We start from the raw sequence: 16,048 nt of genomic DNA, 5'->3' as shown, positions 1-16,048 counted from the left end.
GTGTGTAGAGATGATACTGCACGTGAAACAATAACATCAGATGGGGATGAGAGTACTTTTTGTCCTTGGACGAAAATCATTGTGTTTTGTTTGCCTTCGTTCCTCCTATACTCATTGTTCCGACACCCACGGCCGCCTCAGCATCCTACACCCTCATTGTGTGCACATCACGTAAACAGAGCTGCAGGCTCGCATCCTGAACACGACAGTGGCAAGACGTCCAAGCGTTCCCTTTCACTCAGACGCAACACAAGTTGTCAGTACTCGCCGTGTCGATAACGCGATTGAGTAACACCCAACTCGCACTCCCCGGCGGCAAAAACGTGACAGGGATTGCAGCACACGAGGGCAGTGAGGCGGGTGCCAGCACACGAAAATACAGGTGTCGTAGACAGCGGGGCCAGGCGAACTGATTCTTGTCCCCTCGGCACTCTTTCGGAGCAGCGGAGAACAAAGCCGGTACCTGTTCGTACGCGTGCGTGTCCGGCTGATTGTGTATTCAGTAAGCAGCGGTCTAAAAACTGCCTCTCGCCACCGACAATTAGGAACGGTTGCGCCGGCGGTAAGAGGAATGCGACCGGCGGGCAGTCGCAGTGAGCTACGCTATGACCTAGAGAGAGGCGGGCCGCAGCGGTAGAGAGTCAGCCGCGCGCCAGCCCAGCCGCTCAGTCGCTCGCAGCACGCCGCACCGAGCAGTCGCTGCCTCACTACCTGACCTGCCGCACCGCACGCACAGTGAGTAGCCACTGGAGACTTCGATGCAGGGCCCAGACACCAGCACCAATCGCATTTCCAATGCCTCGTATGGTATTCTGAAAGCGTAAGAATTATTTAGGCAATCGAAAACTTCAATGTGACAATTGTCCACCTGTTTCAATACACCACTATTCTTCAGATAATGGTTAGTCTAAATACGTACACAGTCATGCACTACCATGATCTTTTTCAACGCATCTGTGGAGACTTCAATGCAGGGTCAAGATACAAACACCAACCACATTCCGAAAGCATGTGAATTACTTAAGAGTATCGGGAATTTCCGCGTGACAACGGTCCATCTTTTTAATAGAATACTAATCCTTGGGTTAAAGTCTAAATTTCATCACAGCTCGTGAGCCACTATAGTTTTTTTTACCACATTAAATGATCGCATGGTATTTTTGATCATGAGATCGCATCTCACACGTATTTTATGTAAGTTTGGATGCTGGGGTCAGATGCGAACACAAGCGACATTATTGCCTTTGTAAAGTATCGGACTTCTGTAAATTATTGAGACACTCGCATGTTCCTATGTGATAACTTCCTATCACTTTCACATAACTGGTAAGTGCCATTGGGCGAAAGTTATTTCAACTATTGAATAATGAAACTACTGGACGATGTTTTGCATGATTGAAAATAAATAAACTAAAAAGACATGATATTTTTTATAACTTAGTGTTATTGGTTAATCGAATGCTACAATGTTTCGTTTGGAGTGACACACGTCAACAGGAAGTTAATTTTACGATCACCCCAGCAATGCTAAAATTTTTTGACAGTGAAGTTCAAATTGTAAGGTGACAACGACGTCTAATAACGAACTGTGACATTTGTGCAAGTAACTGGAAATATGGCACCTCAAGATTCATCAGAGAACGAAATGTAGGCAAAAACATTGCACTGATAAATACCTAGTGAAATTTATGCGTACTTTGTGTGTCTACATTCGAAGACTGTTTACGCTACTATGACCGTACTTTTCGAATGCTATCACAGAATCGCTTTCACATTTAACGGCCTATAGCTGGCGCAATACAGTAGTATTTTATTTTACTGCGACACTGACTCGTGTGAGATTAAATGTTTTACATAGCGCCAGTTACGAATCCAGTGCTTTGTAGGAAGCTGCATTTTGACCGTTTGGTGGATTCCTGTTCGGAATGTCGAAATTATCGTTGTCTCTTGTTCTCACCCCTTGGTTCCTTGACACTAGTAGTATCTACACAAGACCAATAACAATACTGAAACGTGTAGAAGAATTCTGACAGCTGAGATTAATCGTGCCAACTGGAATAAAGCATTTCCTCACCATTTCGAGATATACATCGTCGTCGTTCAATCCTGCGGCGCTATAGTGCAACAGCTGCTGGATATCGTGCATCACGCATTCAAAATTACTCACACACACACACACACACACACACATATATATATATATATATATATATGAGAGAGGAGGGGGGAGAAAGAGAGATATGATGTTGACGAGGAAGAGGGAGAGTTTACGTACTATCTGAAAAACTAGAACCCACATGCACATTAACATATACCTGGATTTTCTCTCTTTTTTTTTCTTTTTTACTTTTTGGAGCCTGCTAAAAGTCTAATATGGAAGCACGGCACACAGTGAAATACCAAAGCCCCTACTGCTCACAACATCGAATGTGACCGCACAGCTTACCAGTGACAATTAAATTCGCTGATAGCAATGCGAAGTGATAACGGTGGCGACCCAGTGAGACCGGCCCGAGCCGCGCACTCGCCAGCTGGTGCCGGCGGCTACCGGCTCAGCGCCGTAGCCTTCCCCTTGAGCCGGGCGGCCGGCGTCAGCCCGCTACACGCCGCTCGCTGCAGGTCGGCGACCCAGACCCTGGCCGTGGTGGCCGCAGCCGCATTCCGAGCGGAGCGCAGCGCTGTGTAAGCCACGCCGCACGCCCTGCACAGCCGCTGCAGCGGTGCCGCCGCACTACGTCAGCTCACGTCACACCTGTCAAATTCTCGTCCTGACCGTACAGTAAATATCCTCGACGAAAAGCTCAGAGCGAGGGAATCACTGGGAAACGCACGTGGGGAATCTTCTAAAATCCAGAGACAGCGTAAGAATGAGGTCCATCCCGTTTTCATTCTCCTTTACGGATATCCCCACATAAGCTTCTCTTCAGCACCTGAGGCGAATGCTGGGATGGTTCCCTCAGGAATGATTCGCTTCTGATTTCCTATCCCACTCCCTAAAAAGAATAGGTGCACCATGTAACCGGGCTACACCGACGTTGTAATGAACGCAGTTTCGTCAGTACATCCAAGACCGATAGCAACAAGCTGCAACAAAATTGGTTCAAATGGCTCTGAGCACTATGGGACTTAACTTCTGAGGTCATCAGTCGCCTAGAACTTAGATCTACTTAAACCTAACGAACCTAAGGACATCACACACATCTATGCCCGAGACAGGATTCGAACCTGCGACCGTAGCGGTCGCGCGGTTCCAGACTTAGCGCCTAGAACCGCTCGGCCATCCCGGCCGGCAAGCTACAACACAAACTACATTTCATCAATGCAAAAAGCTTAACTAACATTACATATACACACTTTTTTGTTGGTAAGCATTTGAAATAGTTTTCCTATCAAGTAGGAGGAATCAGCCTTGCGTACGCTTTCAGTAAAATGTACGCTCTGGAGCATTCGCGCAAACCCTTATTGCAAAAGCAAGAAGGAAATGCTCCCAACTTTCATTAGTTGGTTATATATTGCAACAGCACTAAAATCCTCTCTTTATAACAACAGGACGAACTAACGACAATTGTTGGCACGTTTCCAAAGTAATGTTGTAGCGTTAAGCGCGCTATGTATCGAAAGATGGTTATACTTTTGGGTTGAATCGAAAAAATTTTTCACCTTATTAGCTTTTATGAGTTGCCCATCGAGCCGGCTCCGTAGCGGAATGTCAGTTATGACAATACTAACCTAAGGATAATACAATACCAGTCCGCGTACGGTGAAAATTTCCCGACCAGTCGGGAACAGAACACAGGCCTCATCCCATGGCAGTCTGCCGCTCTGACCGTGCAGCTGCGGAGGTGGGTGTATTAGAGCTCCAACCCTCGGAGAGACTGAAATAACTACCACTACAATTATATCATGGTAAACAGCTCACATCTATATGGGATGGACACGTAACGCCAGACTTCATGGTTCTGATGACATAGCTTTACTTCGCTTCCGCGGAGTAATATATTCCATCTCACAGTTTGTTCAACGACACAATTGGCTCTCTGCCTTTGTGTGGGGATAAGCTGCTTCCGCTTCTTTCGTAATTGCCTTACCGGCCCTCTATAAACGAAATAGGTGTCAAAGTCCTGCAGAAAAAGTCCTCACTGTCTGAAGATTGAACTATCAGTAAAACTAAAATACTGAATAAAAGTGTTCTAGATCTATTCTGTAAGTAATAAATTTATATTTACCAGTCTTAAGATAAGTATATGGCAATGCAGCAAAACAAATCAGAAACGTGACTTTTGTTACAGGTCAGATCCTCACTGCGTAGTCCAGAGCCTAAACAGCACCAGCCAACGCAGAGATCCCTCTAGCTGCCAATTTTTGCTGATATACACAGAGTACACCTCCGAGAAACGCGTACTTCGTGTCCAGTACTACTGGTAAGCCACTATTTTTCTCAGCTGCCTTAACAATTTCCAAATAGATAGCTTTACAAATTTGTCTATAAGCAAAGAAGTAGTCTCTCCTACGAAGGAGACACTTCTTCGGAAGTAACAACTATTTTTACCTTCCTCAGCAAAATAAATGCATTATTCTAGTTATCACTGCAAATAACTCTCCTACAGAAAGCCAACGGACCCTAAAAATTATAGCAAATCTCTATTAACACAGATCTAAGGGAGGAACAATTATTTTTACCTTTCTTAGCAAAAAACTTTGGAATTTCTCTAGCTATCACTGCAGATAATTCTCTCTCACAAATCAAACAGACCCTAAAAATTATAGCAAATATGTAGTCCCACGCAAAACAATATGTTATATCTCTTGAAAATGGCGGCTAACACGGAATTCACCAGTATGGTACTACACAGATGTCTTCCGGGCTGTACTCTAAAAGCAACTGGAACCTCTTCCATTCGCTTCTACCCTATTTAAAGGCTCGGGGGGTTACTAGCTTCCACTTTCCGAAAGGAAAAAAATTGCTTCCCACTTCTCGTGACATTCTTTTGTTCCTACGTTGAATCGCCACCCCAGTATCACCCCTCCCCTCTACTTTCCCTACCCTATTTCTCTCCTCCCCCCTCCACTTTTCCCGGTACCAACCAATGGCACCGGTGATGATGATGACGAGATAGCGCGAACAATGGAGTGAAGGATACCCCTCCCCAGTCGCGAAGAGACCGTGGTAGCGAGAGCTTCTGCGTGGACCTACTTACTGGAAACCAGCTGCTCCACGTCCTCGATACCGAAAGTGCTGGCTCTTCTTCGTGCTTCCGCCTACACTAAACGGTAGGTACTCGCCTGTTGTACACCAGCGACGGCTTCTGATTTTTACTCGCGGATCTTCATCGATGTTTTCCTCTTCTTTCACTTTCACGCATGGGCGCTCCAGTTCCAGCGAGGGGCACCCAACTGTGGTCCTGCGATGCCGCTGATCAGTGTCTACTAGTCATTCAACCGAAGGACTTCGACTTCTAGCGATTAATCGTGTCCAATTTTTTCATTCTTCGGAATTGATTCTCCAGTCTTCCTCAGTATCGAATTGTGAACCATCTTCCGTTAACATCAGACTCGCAGCTCTCCTTAGGCAGCCGTCGTCGGGTTTCAGCTCGGGCCAATGGAACGCCCGCAGATATTTCCAGGCTCTGTAACGTGCACGCAAAAGTGATTTTCCCGCGGTAACTTCGTGACTCCATAGTGCGAGTATAACTCGAAATAAATTTTGCTACAGGCTTTTGGAGATTTCTCTCTGCCTGATAATCGATTAAGGGTATGTGCATCCAACTATATGCCATCTAATGGTGATTCTAGCAGATTTTGAAGATTCGAAAGTCAGTGATAACATTTTTCCGCCATACTTGCACCATTCTGATTTGTAGCTCTCCTTAGGCAGGCGTCGTGGGGTTTCAGCTCGGACCAATTAATCCGCCTCAGGTATTTCAAGGCTCTGTAAAGTGGACGCAAAATGTGGGAAAGGCATTAAAAACTTTCTTGTGACACGAATCTGGTACCGCTAATCATCTACCCGGTACGTGAAACTTCCTGGCGGATAGAAACTATATGCCGGATCGAGACCCGAACTAGGGACCTTCGCCTTTCGCGGTAAGTGTTCTACCGACTGAGCTAACCAAGAATAACTAAGGACTTGGCCTCACAGCTTTACTTCCGTCAGTATCTCATCTCCTACCTTCGAAACTTCACTTGGTAGAGCATTTGGCCGAGTTCGCGTCTCGGTCCGGCCAACAGTTTAAATCTGCCAGGAAGTTCCATATCAGAGCACACTCCACAGCGGAGTGAAAATTTCATTCTGGTACCGGGGACGTCTTTCTGCTTCCTGATGCCTCAATAACAGCGCTTTTTTTCATCGAGGCCTTCATCCATCTTTCCAGGCCCGTATAAAGCTCGTTCATTGACAAGAACGCAGGGCTACCTAGCAGACACTCAGCAGTGTTAATTAACAGGCATTGTTACCAAATGCTGAGGATAATTTCTTAAAGGAACTGTTGGGGCAGTTATTTAATATATGATTCGTTAAGGGCAAACATTCGAACATCATTTACTTAGAAAGACAGTTCTTTAAAATCGATTCTTACGGCTGTACAAGCATCAAAGGAGAAAATTTTTTAACTCATTTCGTGCGTGAGAACGGTAGATAGTCAGTCTATCTGCTGTAGCTAGTAAAGTAAAGCTCAGAAACTTATTTTCTTCAATGATAAACTATCTTGCGTAGTAATGCGAGAAACATGAACATTGAAAGACCACTCTTGTCTGTTTAATACTCTCACTCTTTGAGAATAGTATATTTACGACAAAGTGGAATATGATATTCTGTCTGCATTAACTGCTTGCTGGCTCAGACAAATATCTTTTAGCGCTTAACGGTTTTTCCATCATTGTATTTCGCCTGTGCACAAGCCATTGAGCCTTGGATAAGTTAAAGAACACATCACGTACGCCACTGTTTTTCCCACATACTCTCTAAAACATCCTGCATAGGAACGTAGTTAAGTATTTAATTAGTGCCTAAGCGAACCACCACCGCAGTCAGTTGGATTTTGAAATCTACACTGAATATGTTGCATAAAAATTCGTTCCCTATAATTATGCTACGAGGAAACCACCAATCTCACGCTACTAGAATATAGCGTGCGTTAGAACAATAAAAGCCCTGACAAGGCTGTGCAGTTATTCGGCGACACGCACAGTGCCGCATTCTCGTACCCGTTCTGCGAGGAAAAAACCAGGAAGGCGTCTCGGTCTTGCAATGCCCTTCCAAATGTTGCCTTCTGATCAAAACCACCTCATAAGAATAGACAACGAAGGAGAACATTTAGTCCGTGACGCACAGAAGTAAAAACCTGTGCGTCTGACATTTGTAAGCTGGAAAAAAAGCAAATTTTCGTTGAGTTTCCTCGTTACTCATCGCTAAGGTATCCCCCCTCCCCCCGGAATTCTTCAGACCAGAAAACAATTAGTATTCATTGCTTGTTTAACAACCTTGTTGCAATTGTTTCCAAATGAGACGTGTGGCCTTTCGTTTTACTAAGCATTAGTATAATTATTTGTTGGCGTCAACGAGCACGGACGAACTTGAACTTTTGATGCTTAAAAGCTTTTCATTACGTAGCTGAGAGATGGAAGCACCCAAAAAATATGTAAATAAAATATTTTTCAAAAAGGAACAGAACTATGTATCAGCTTATCGCTTAAAAACACAACCAAATGTATTAATTAAATCAAGGAAAGCAAATGTTTGAGATGTATTATGGCTTTTAATGACTCTTCACAAACGATCTCTGAGCATTATGGAAACGAGGGAGCCTTCATTTACAAAGTATATACACTAGGTAATACTGCGGCATAGTGACGTTGTCGAAGTAGTAAAACATTTTCTTGATGTTGTCCATTCGGTCTGCGATTCAGGTTAACAAAATAGAGGTTACATGGCAGCTTCATCGTTATCTTCTGCTGAACAATGATGTAATCAGAGCTCTGTTAGCTTAACCAGTGAGGAGTACCTTAGAAATAGCTGTTTCTAACGTGAATAAACCAGTAAATACTTACAGTACAACGTCACGCAGCGTTTAACTGACCCACAGTTTCCTTAGATGTTTATGAAATGAACTGTGAGGTTCCCTGCTGTTTCACATTGAAAAGCAATTCCATTTAGTTTCTGTTGTCGTGATCTTCAGTCCGAATACTGGTTTAAAGCAGCTCTCCATGCTATACTATTCTGAGCTAGCCGTTTCATCTCCGAATAACTATTGCAACATACATCCTTCTAGTCTTCTAACTTTATTCATCCCTTAGTCTTCCTCTACGATTTTTACTCCTCACACTTCCTACCAATACTAAATCGGTGATCTCTTGTTCTTGTTGCCTCAGAATGTGTCCTATCAACCGATCCCTTCTTTTAGTCAACTTGTGCCACAAATTTCTTGTCTCCCAAATTCTATTCAGTATCTCCTCATTAGTTACGTGATCCTCCACATCCTTCTGTAGCACCACATTTCGAAAGTTTCTATTCTCTTTTTGTCTAAACAGTTTATCGTCCATGTTTCACTTCCACACATGGCTACACTCCAGACAGATGCCTTCGGAAAAGACTTAAATCAATATTAGATGTTAACAAATTTCTCTTCTGCAGAAACGCTTTCCTTGGCATTGCCAGTCTAAGTTTTACATCCTCTCTACTTGCCACCGTTAGTTATTTTACTGCCAAAATGACAAAACTCATTTACTACTTTTATTGTCCCGTTTCCTAATATGATTCCCTTAGCAACACAGGATTTAATTCGAATGCATTCCATTATTATTGTTTTGCTTTTGTTGATGTTAATCTTATATCCTCCTTTCAAGACAGTGTCCATTCCGCTCTTCCAAGCTCTTTGCTGCCTCTCACAGAATTACAGTGTCATCGCCAAACCTTAAAGTTTCTATCTCTTCTCCCTGAATTTTAATTCCTACTCCAAATTTTTCTTTGGTTTTCTTTACTGCTGGCTCAACTTACAGACTGAATAACATGGAGGGTAGGCTACAACTCTGCCTCACTCACTTCTCAATCAGTGCTTTCCATTCGTGCCCTTCGACTTTTATCACTGCCATCTGTTTTTTGTACAGGTTGTGAATAGCCCTTCGTTCCTTGGGTTTTACCTCTGCTCTCTTCAGAATTTCAAAGAGAGTATTCCAGTCACCATTGTCAAAAGCTTTCTCTAAATCTACAGATGTTATGAACATAGGTTTGTCTTTCCTTGCCCAGTCTTCTAGCATAAGTCGCAGGGTCAGTAGGGCCTCGGGTGTTCCTACATTTCTCCAGAATCCAAACTGATCTTCCCCGAGGTCGCCTTCTACCAGTTTTTCCATTCTTCTTAGTCTTAGCATTTTGCAACCATGACTTATTAATTCGATAGCTCGGTAATTTTCACACCTGTGAGCAACTGCTTTCTTTGGAATTGGAACTGCTACATTCTTCCTGAAGTCTGAAGGTATTACGCCTGTCTCATACATCTTACATACCAGATGGAATAGTTTCGGGGTTTTGTCATGGCTTGGCTCTCCCAAGGCTATCAATAGTTCTGATGGCATATCGTCTACCTCTGTGGCCTTGTTTCGACTTAGTTACAGGACGTAATTCAGTTCTTCTGTCGATAAAAAGGTATTGTTGTGATGAGCAGCCATTTAAGTAAGTTTCATCGATTTAACTGTTTTTGTTACATTACAATCTGTCGTGGACGCGAAATATGCATAGGCGTGTATTTGTGACTCAGGTCCGAGATTATATGGCAGGGTGCGGGTACTTTTACAGGCCTGTTGCTTTTCCACTGTGTTAGCTTCTTGATTTACTGTTACCCGTCAAATCTACCGCTGAATTTCCATCAGAAGGATCCTTTAATCTAGAAGATGCTCAGAAGCAACAGCGGCAAACCTTCATTTCGTCGCGTCCCTCGTCCCTCTCCGAATCAGACACAGTCGCGGAAACAATCACCGTGGAATGATTTCCGAAGCTTGGGAAAACTCCTGATGCGAAATATGTTCCAGCTTTCTTCTCTGACGTTAAACAAGAAATTTCCCCCCCTCATCGATTCGTGTAACGCTTTTTCGCGAGCAAATCGAGTACTTTCTTTCTGTCACCAACAGCTGGAAACGTACAATGGAAAAAAGAAATCGGCGTAAACATTTCAGGGCTAAAGGCTGAGAACAGTTCTTGTCGGGGAGAAATCTTTTGGAGGTGGGAACAGAGCAAAATGTTCCTCCTTTACCAAACATTTTAAGTATCGTACAATATCCAAAGCCGTTTACAGCTTTCCTTTTTAATATATTCAGTGTTCTTCTATATCAGTTAATTCTGAAGAGACTGGCACAATGAAAATCCCGATATATAATGTATAACTTATCTGAAATCTGAAAGTGAAAATTATTTCGTAGAGGAGTTATAATGAAGCCGAAAGCACGCTACAGTGTATATTAATTCTAAAAGTAAAATCAAAACGAGAAGGATAAAGTGTCGGTTATATTTCATATCTCTATATTTCATATCTCTCATATTATATCGTTTTCATTCTCATTTGGTGCTTTTGTTTAATTGACATATTCCATTCTTGTTGCTTTTGGTTCGTGTTTTTGTAGAGAATGAGAGGATTGTTGTGGTAGCGCCCAAATTATGACTTCATGCACTTCGATCCTAGCGACTTCCACGTTTTATCTGTTATGATATCTCCGTAGATGGGATTTAAGAAATCAGCGCAGAAAAGAGAAAAAAGAAAACAGTGGTGTAATACGGAATAGTTACATCTTTTAATTTGCATATTACAGAATTACTTCTTGTGCACCTACATTAAACGTCGATCATTTTTATGGAATAGTGTAGTGGAAGATCTGTGTTGACCACGAAATGATGTTACTTCAAAATATGTTTCTGTGGAGTTCACTGTCTACTACGCACAAAGTTCCACATCAGATAATGCTAAGAACTGGCTTTTTTTAGTCGTGGGATGACTGACCCCTGCTGAAGCAAATTGTTGCTGGTTTGCATCAGCGTAATGAGGGAAAAACTTGCAAGTCCTAGGACTGTCAGTTGCGCCCGGCAATTTTGACCAATTATTATTTGTACAAGACTGCATTTATTGTTTACAAGCACTGTGCTGGGTCTACAGACATTAGGTACTGAAGCAGAAAGTAGTAGAAAGAAGATTGCGTATTGAAACGAGACCATTTAACTCTTCAGCGGAGTATAGGCTACCATGAGCGCTCTTAAAAAGCTAAAACTGAAGAAGAGTAAATCAACTGTTCTGTCATGTAATGATAAATACTTAGCTAAGTTCTTGAAAACAGCCACAAGCTTTTTAATTTATAATTTTTTATTTATTTACCGCTTTCGCTCATCAGATATATAGTTGAAAGAAAGTTGGCTGATAGCGTTAAAGATTGTGTTTAAAGTTGGTTGAGAGTGCTAAAGATTAAACTGACTGTACTATAGTACTTAAACTTACGTTTAAAGTGCAGTTCAAAAATGGTTCAAATGGCTCTGAGCACTATGGGACTTAACATCTATGGTCATCAGTCCCCTAGAACTTAGAACTACTTAAACCTAACTAACCTAAGGACATCACACACATCCATGCCCGAGGCAGGATTCGAACCTGCGACCGTAGCAGCCACGCGGCTCCGGACTGAGAGCCTAGAACCGCTAGACCACCGCGGCCGGCTCAAGTGCAGTAGTAAATGATAATATGGACGGCAAGTTTAATCTTTGGATCCATTTGCCAACTTTAAACGCAAACTTTAATGTTGTCAGCCAACTTTCAGCTGTATATTCTGATGATGCTCTTGTCCATTCTAAGAGAAAAGCAGGTAATAAAAAAATAAAAAAGTGAGACCTGTTGCTGTTTTCAAGAACATAGTTGTAATATTTGCTCCCCCTGCATTCAATGCTCGCTCTTGCTAAATTACTTAGCTTTCATATCTGCAATGTCATTCATGGTATTAAAACTGTTTGATACCAGTCACGCTCATAGTTTATGTTAACTGTCACCGGTTTTATCCATGCTGGTCGCCCTCAGATAATCCTTCACGTCTTCTCTGCCGTTTGATCATTCTCGTCTGGTATCCTTCGAAGATGTCGATACTTTAAGGTGAAAAAGTCAAATCACCCAAGTAACTCCAGTATCACTGGAGACTGTGATAAAGGTTTGGATCGACGATGCATGGAGTAGAGTCAGCAAGAAAGATGTGGCAGATGGAGCTAAGGGAGGGTAGTTAGAATTAGTCGAAGTCGGTCTGTATGAGCTTGAAAGTATACCGAGTACAGCTGTAATAAAAGTTATTTTATCAACACTGATACTTCACTGTATTCTGTGCCAATTATCGCTACATAGCCTGCATAGTCATTTTTACAAACTAAGTACTGATGAAGTAAAGTCAGCTGTTTAAAAGGCAGGTAGAAAAAATTTGAATACATAAACAGCACCGAAATTGTGAGGAAAAGAAAGCAAGAACTTGCCTGTATCGTTTCAAATCGATTTCTCATCTTCAGCGCATTTACTGTACGGTAGTTGTGCACCCATATCTTCTCATCGTAGGCCGAGACACAGCGTAACGGTAGTGAAGCGGCTGGGAGCGCCCGGAGAGATGCGGGTGGGTACTATGTCGGTCAGCAGGAAAACCGGTTGCTCAGTATACGGGTCGCGTCGTCGGAGGCTGCGCGCCGCATTTGGAATGTTCCTGCTATGGTTTCACTCTCAGTGCGTCATCCGCCAGCTGGTCGCAGCTCTGAGTTTTTGCAAGTGCACACAAGTCCACTGCATCAACTGCGCGTTTGCAGGTGTTCGAAGTTATTTCGCAAGTCGATCCGGTTCACAGGTTGTGATCTAATTCCCTGGGAAATATCTTTTCCTTTTTCTTCCATAAAACCTATCTTTACCAAGTGCCACAGCCAGAACGTACGAATATGGTTAGAACTGGGTATGAGCAATGTGGTTAGAACTGTTGAGTATGCGTGCAGTTAGTGGTCCAAAGAATGAAAGCAACATGGGAAGTGAAACAGTGTCCATTATGTGCCAGTAAGTTTTCTCTCACCCTCCCCGGCCCCTCATGCTTGCGTCGTTCCGACACTTTTTTCATAAGCCCTGGATCATGCTGACAGAGCTGAACTCGAAATAATTCAGCCGATAAAATAAGAAGTACTGAGTAGAAGCTTCCAACTTGTTCTTCTAATATCAAGAATATTCCCAGAATGAGATTTTCACTCTGCAGCGGAGTGTGCGCTGATATGAAACTTCCTAGCAGATTAAAACTGTGTGCCGGACCGAGACTCGAACTCGGGACATTTGCCTTTCGCGGGCAAGTTCTCTACCAACTGAGCTACCCAAGCACGACTCACGCCCCGTCCTCACAGCTTTGCTTCTGCCAGTATCTTGTCTCCTACCTTCCAAACTTTACAGAAGGTCTCCCGCGAACCTTGCAGAACTAGTACTCCTGAAAGAAAGGATATTGCGGAGACATGGCTTGGCCACAGCCTGGGGGATGTTTTCAGAATGAGATTTTCACTCTGCAGCGGAGTAGCTCAGATGGTAGAGCACTTGCCCGCGACAGGCAAAGGTCTCGAGTTCGAGTCTCGTTCTGGCACACAGTTTTAATCTGCGAGGAAGTTTCATATCAGCGCACACTCCGCTGTAGAGTGAAAATTTCATTCTAGAAACAAACCCCAGGCTGTGGCTAAGCCATGTCTCCGCAATATCTTTCCTTCCAGGAGTGCTAGTTCTGCAAGGTTCGCAGGAGAGTTTCTGGAAAGTTTGGAAGGTAGGAGACGAGATACTGGCAGAAGTAAAGCTGTGAGGACGGGGCGTGAGTCGTGCTTGGGTAGCTCAGTTGGTAAAGCAATTGCCCGCGAAAGGCAAAGGTCCAGAGTTCGAGTCTCGGTCCGGCACACAGTTTTAATCTGCCAGGAAGTTTCATCAAGAATATTAATGGTGAAAGCTCATCTAACTTTTCTAAAGACTTACTGACATGAGATCTTTAGTGCGATATTTCACCGTGGGGGGACGTAACTCCTGCGTAAAGTAGGAGAAAGCAACTGTCACTTTGTAATGATTATTTAAAATGAACTCTACGAGTATTATTTGTGTAGTAAAAGTTTGATGAACCCTCACTTTTATGAAAGTAAAACTTCCGTTACAATAGTTACGGCAGAGCTAAAATTCCAAATGTAGTAGTTGTGCTTACCTACGGACATGAGATCTTTCGCGCGATATCTTGGCACGAGGTACGTGACTGCTGCGTAAAGTGAGGGAAAGCAAATGCAGCTCAGTCATGACAATTTAATGTGGATTCTAGGTGTATAATTCACGTTGTTAAAGTTTACTGAACCCACACTTTCACGAAAGTAAGACGTCCCTTTACCCTAGTTACGGCAGTGATAAACTTTTAAGTATGGTAACTGTGCTTACTGTGCCCAGCCGAATACTGGATATTAAACGAACCACTACTTGCCTTTTATTCTTCCTTTATACACTATGTTGCGTAGAACCCATCATGAGGAAAGGCCGTTAGAAATGTAATATTAGACAAAATTGATACAAGTGATGTGTTGAAGCTGTGATTACCTACTTCCACAATATATAGTATTATCGTTAAAGACAGGCAGCACTTTTGTTGTTGACAAAGGCCGTATCCCAATTGCACATTCTACTTAATAAATACGCAAAAAAATTGTCTTGCACAAGGGGCGGAAGTACCTCTACTACACAAAAAGCTATGCTATTCTTCTTATACTATTCACCTATTTTTAAAATGGTTTTGCGTAATTGACATTTAAGTGATCGTATTCCTTAATATTTAAGAGTAACACAATGTACTCTTTGAGAGGCTTGTATATGATGAATATAGTGCTGCCATGTAATCTAAATATGAAGATAGTTTCTAGGACTTACCAGATGGCTAGCTATTTGGTTTTTAATATCTTGAATCGTCTCATTTTTTCCCGTGGAAAATTTACTGACGACTTTTCACCAGTTACAGAACACTGCTTTTTACGAGAGATTATTTTTTGTCTTACAGTGTGAACGTAACCAAAAACATGTATTTATGAGATCTGTCACTTGTCGCTATTAGTTTATCGCCTCTTGCTTGATAAACCAGCATTTTTTAAATGGACTGAATTCTTTTTATTTATCAATAGTGCAGTGAACCATAGTTCATATTACTCCTATCCCTCAACGTTTTACTCTAATTTTTGTGCTGAAACTGGAATAATGAAGGATTAAAGAGATGGTTTGAAAACTTGGAGAGGTTGATAAAACCTGCCAACCACTTGCAAACAAAGGTTTCTTCCTCGACACTATGTTTCAACAGATAAAGCAGCCTACTTGAGAATGTATACTGGATCTTGTTACATCACAAGCTAATGAAGTACATTGAATAATACCAGGCGGCTCATTATTTGCAACTGGTTGGTGGATTTTTCAAGCTCTCCAAGTTTATCTTCGTACTACTACTGAGTTTACAGTCTTTTTTACGGTTCTTTGGAGAAGGTTTGTATGCTAATCGATACGCGAATGTTTCATGATGTGAAATGTCCAATGTATTGACAACTACTGCAAGCTGACACGACGAATGTAAAAATGTACAGTCAATATGCATCATTATAAGGACTATGTTCATTAACAATAGTGATCAAAGCGTTGCAACGTTTTACTTCGTAGTGGTCTCACATACCTACCCTGGAATTCAGTCGGTGCTGTTGTGAAATAATTAGCTTTCGCCCACCGCTGTCTTTACAATAGCCAGCAAAATGGTCACTCGAGTATTAGCCATTAGCTGCTTGAAGTTCTCAAGTCTGACTACGTAAAGTCAGTGTCCTATTACTACTAGGTCACTATCTGTTCGTAATAAAAGTCCTTTATCTCCTCACAGAAGCTCCAGAAATGTCGCTGAATGGCTCTCAAACGAAAGCTAACCGCTTTTATGATTCTGTCGGTGATCTGATACGCAGAGCATGTCATTCTTTTGTCTACGTGATCGGAGACCACTGCGGCTGCGCACCGGACCACCAGCACTGCGTTTTATCGAT

At 42.6% G+C, this 16,048-nt stretch overlaps 1 long non-coding RNA gene across 1 annotated transcript in view; it reads left to right on the top strand.

The window, feature by feature from the left end:
- The first annotated feature begins 681 nt into the window (after window positions 1-681).
- LOC124805300 overlaps window positions 682-16,048 on the top strand; it is an 87,545-nt gene continuing 72,178 nt past the window's right edge. Inside the window, exons 1-2 of the long non-coding RNA XR_007017432.1 lie at window positions 682-735; window positions 4,290-4,421. This is a non-coding gene — a long non-coding RNA (uncharacterized LOC124805300). The remainder of the gene's footprint in view (window positions 736-4,289; window positions 4,422-16,048) is intronic.

The sequence above is a fragment of the Schistocerca piceifrons genome, chromosome 7 (assembly GCF_021461385.2).
Source record: "Schistocerca piceifrons isolate TAMUIC-IGC-003096 chromosome 7, iqSchPice1.1, whole genome shotgun sequence".
Classification (NCBI taxonomy): Eukaryota; Metazoa; Arthropoda; class Insecta; order Orthoptera; family Acrididae; genus Schistocerca; species Schistocerca piceifrons.
Note: the sequence above shows the minus strand (reverse complement) of the source record. Positions and strands in the feature narration are given on the sequence as shown.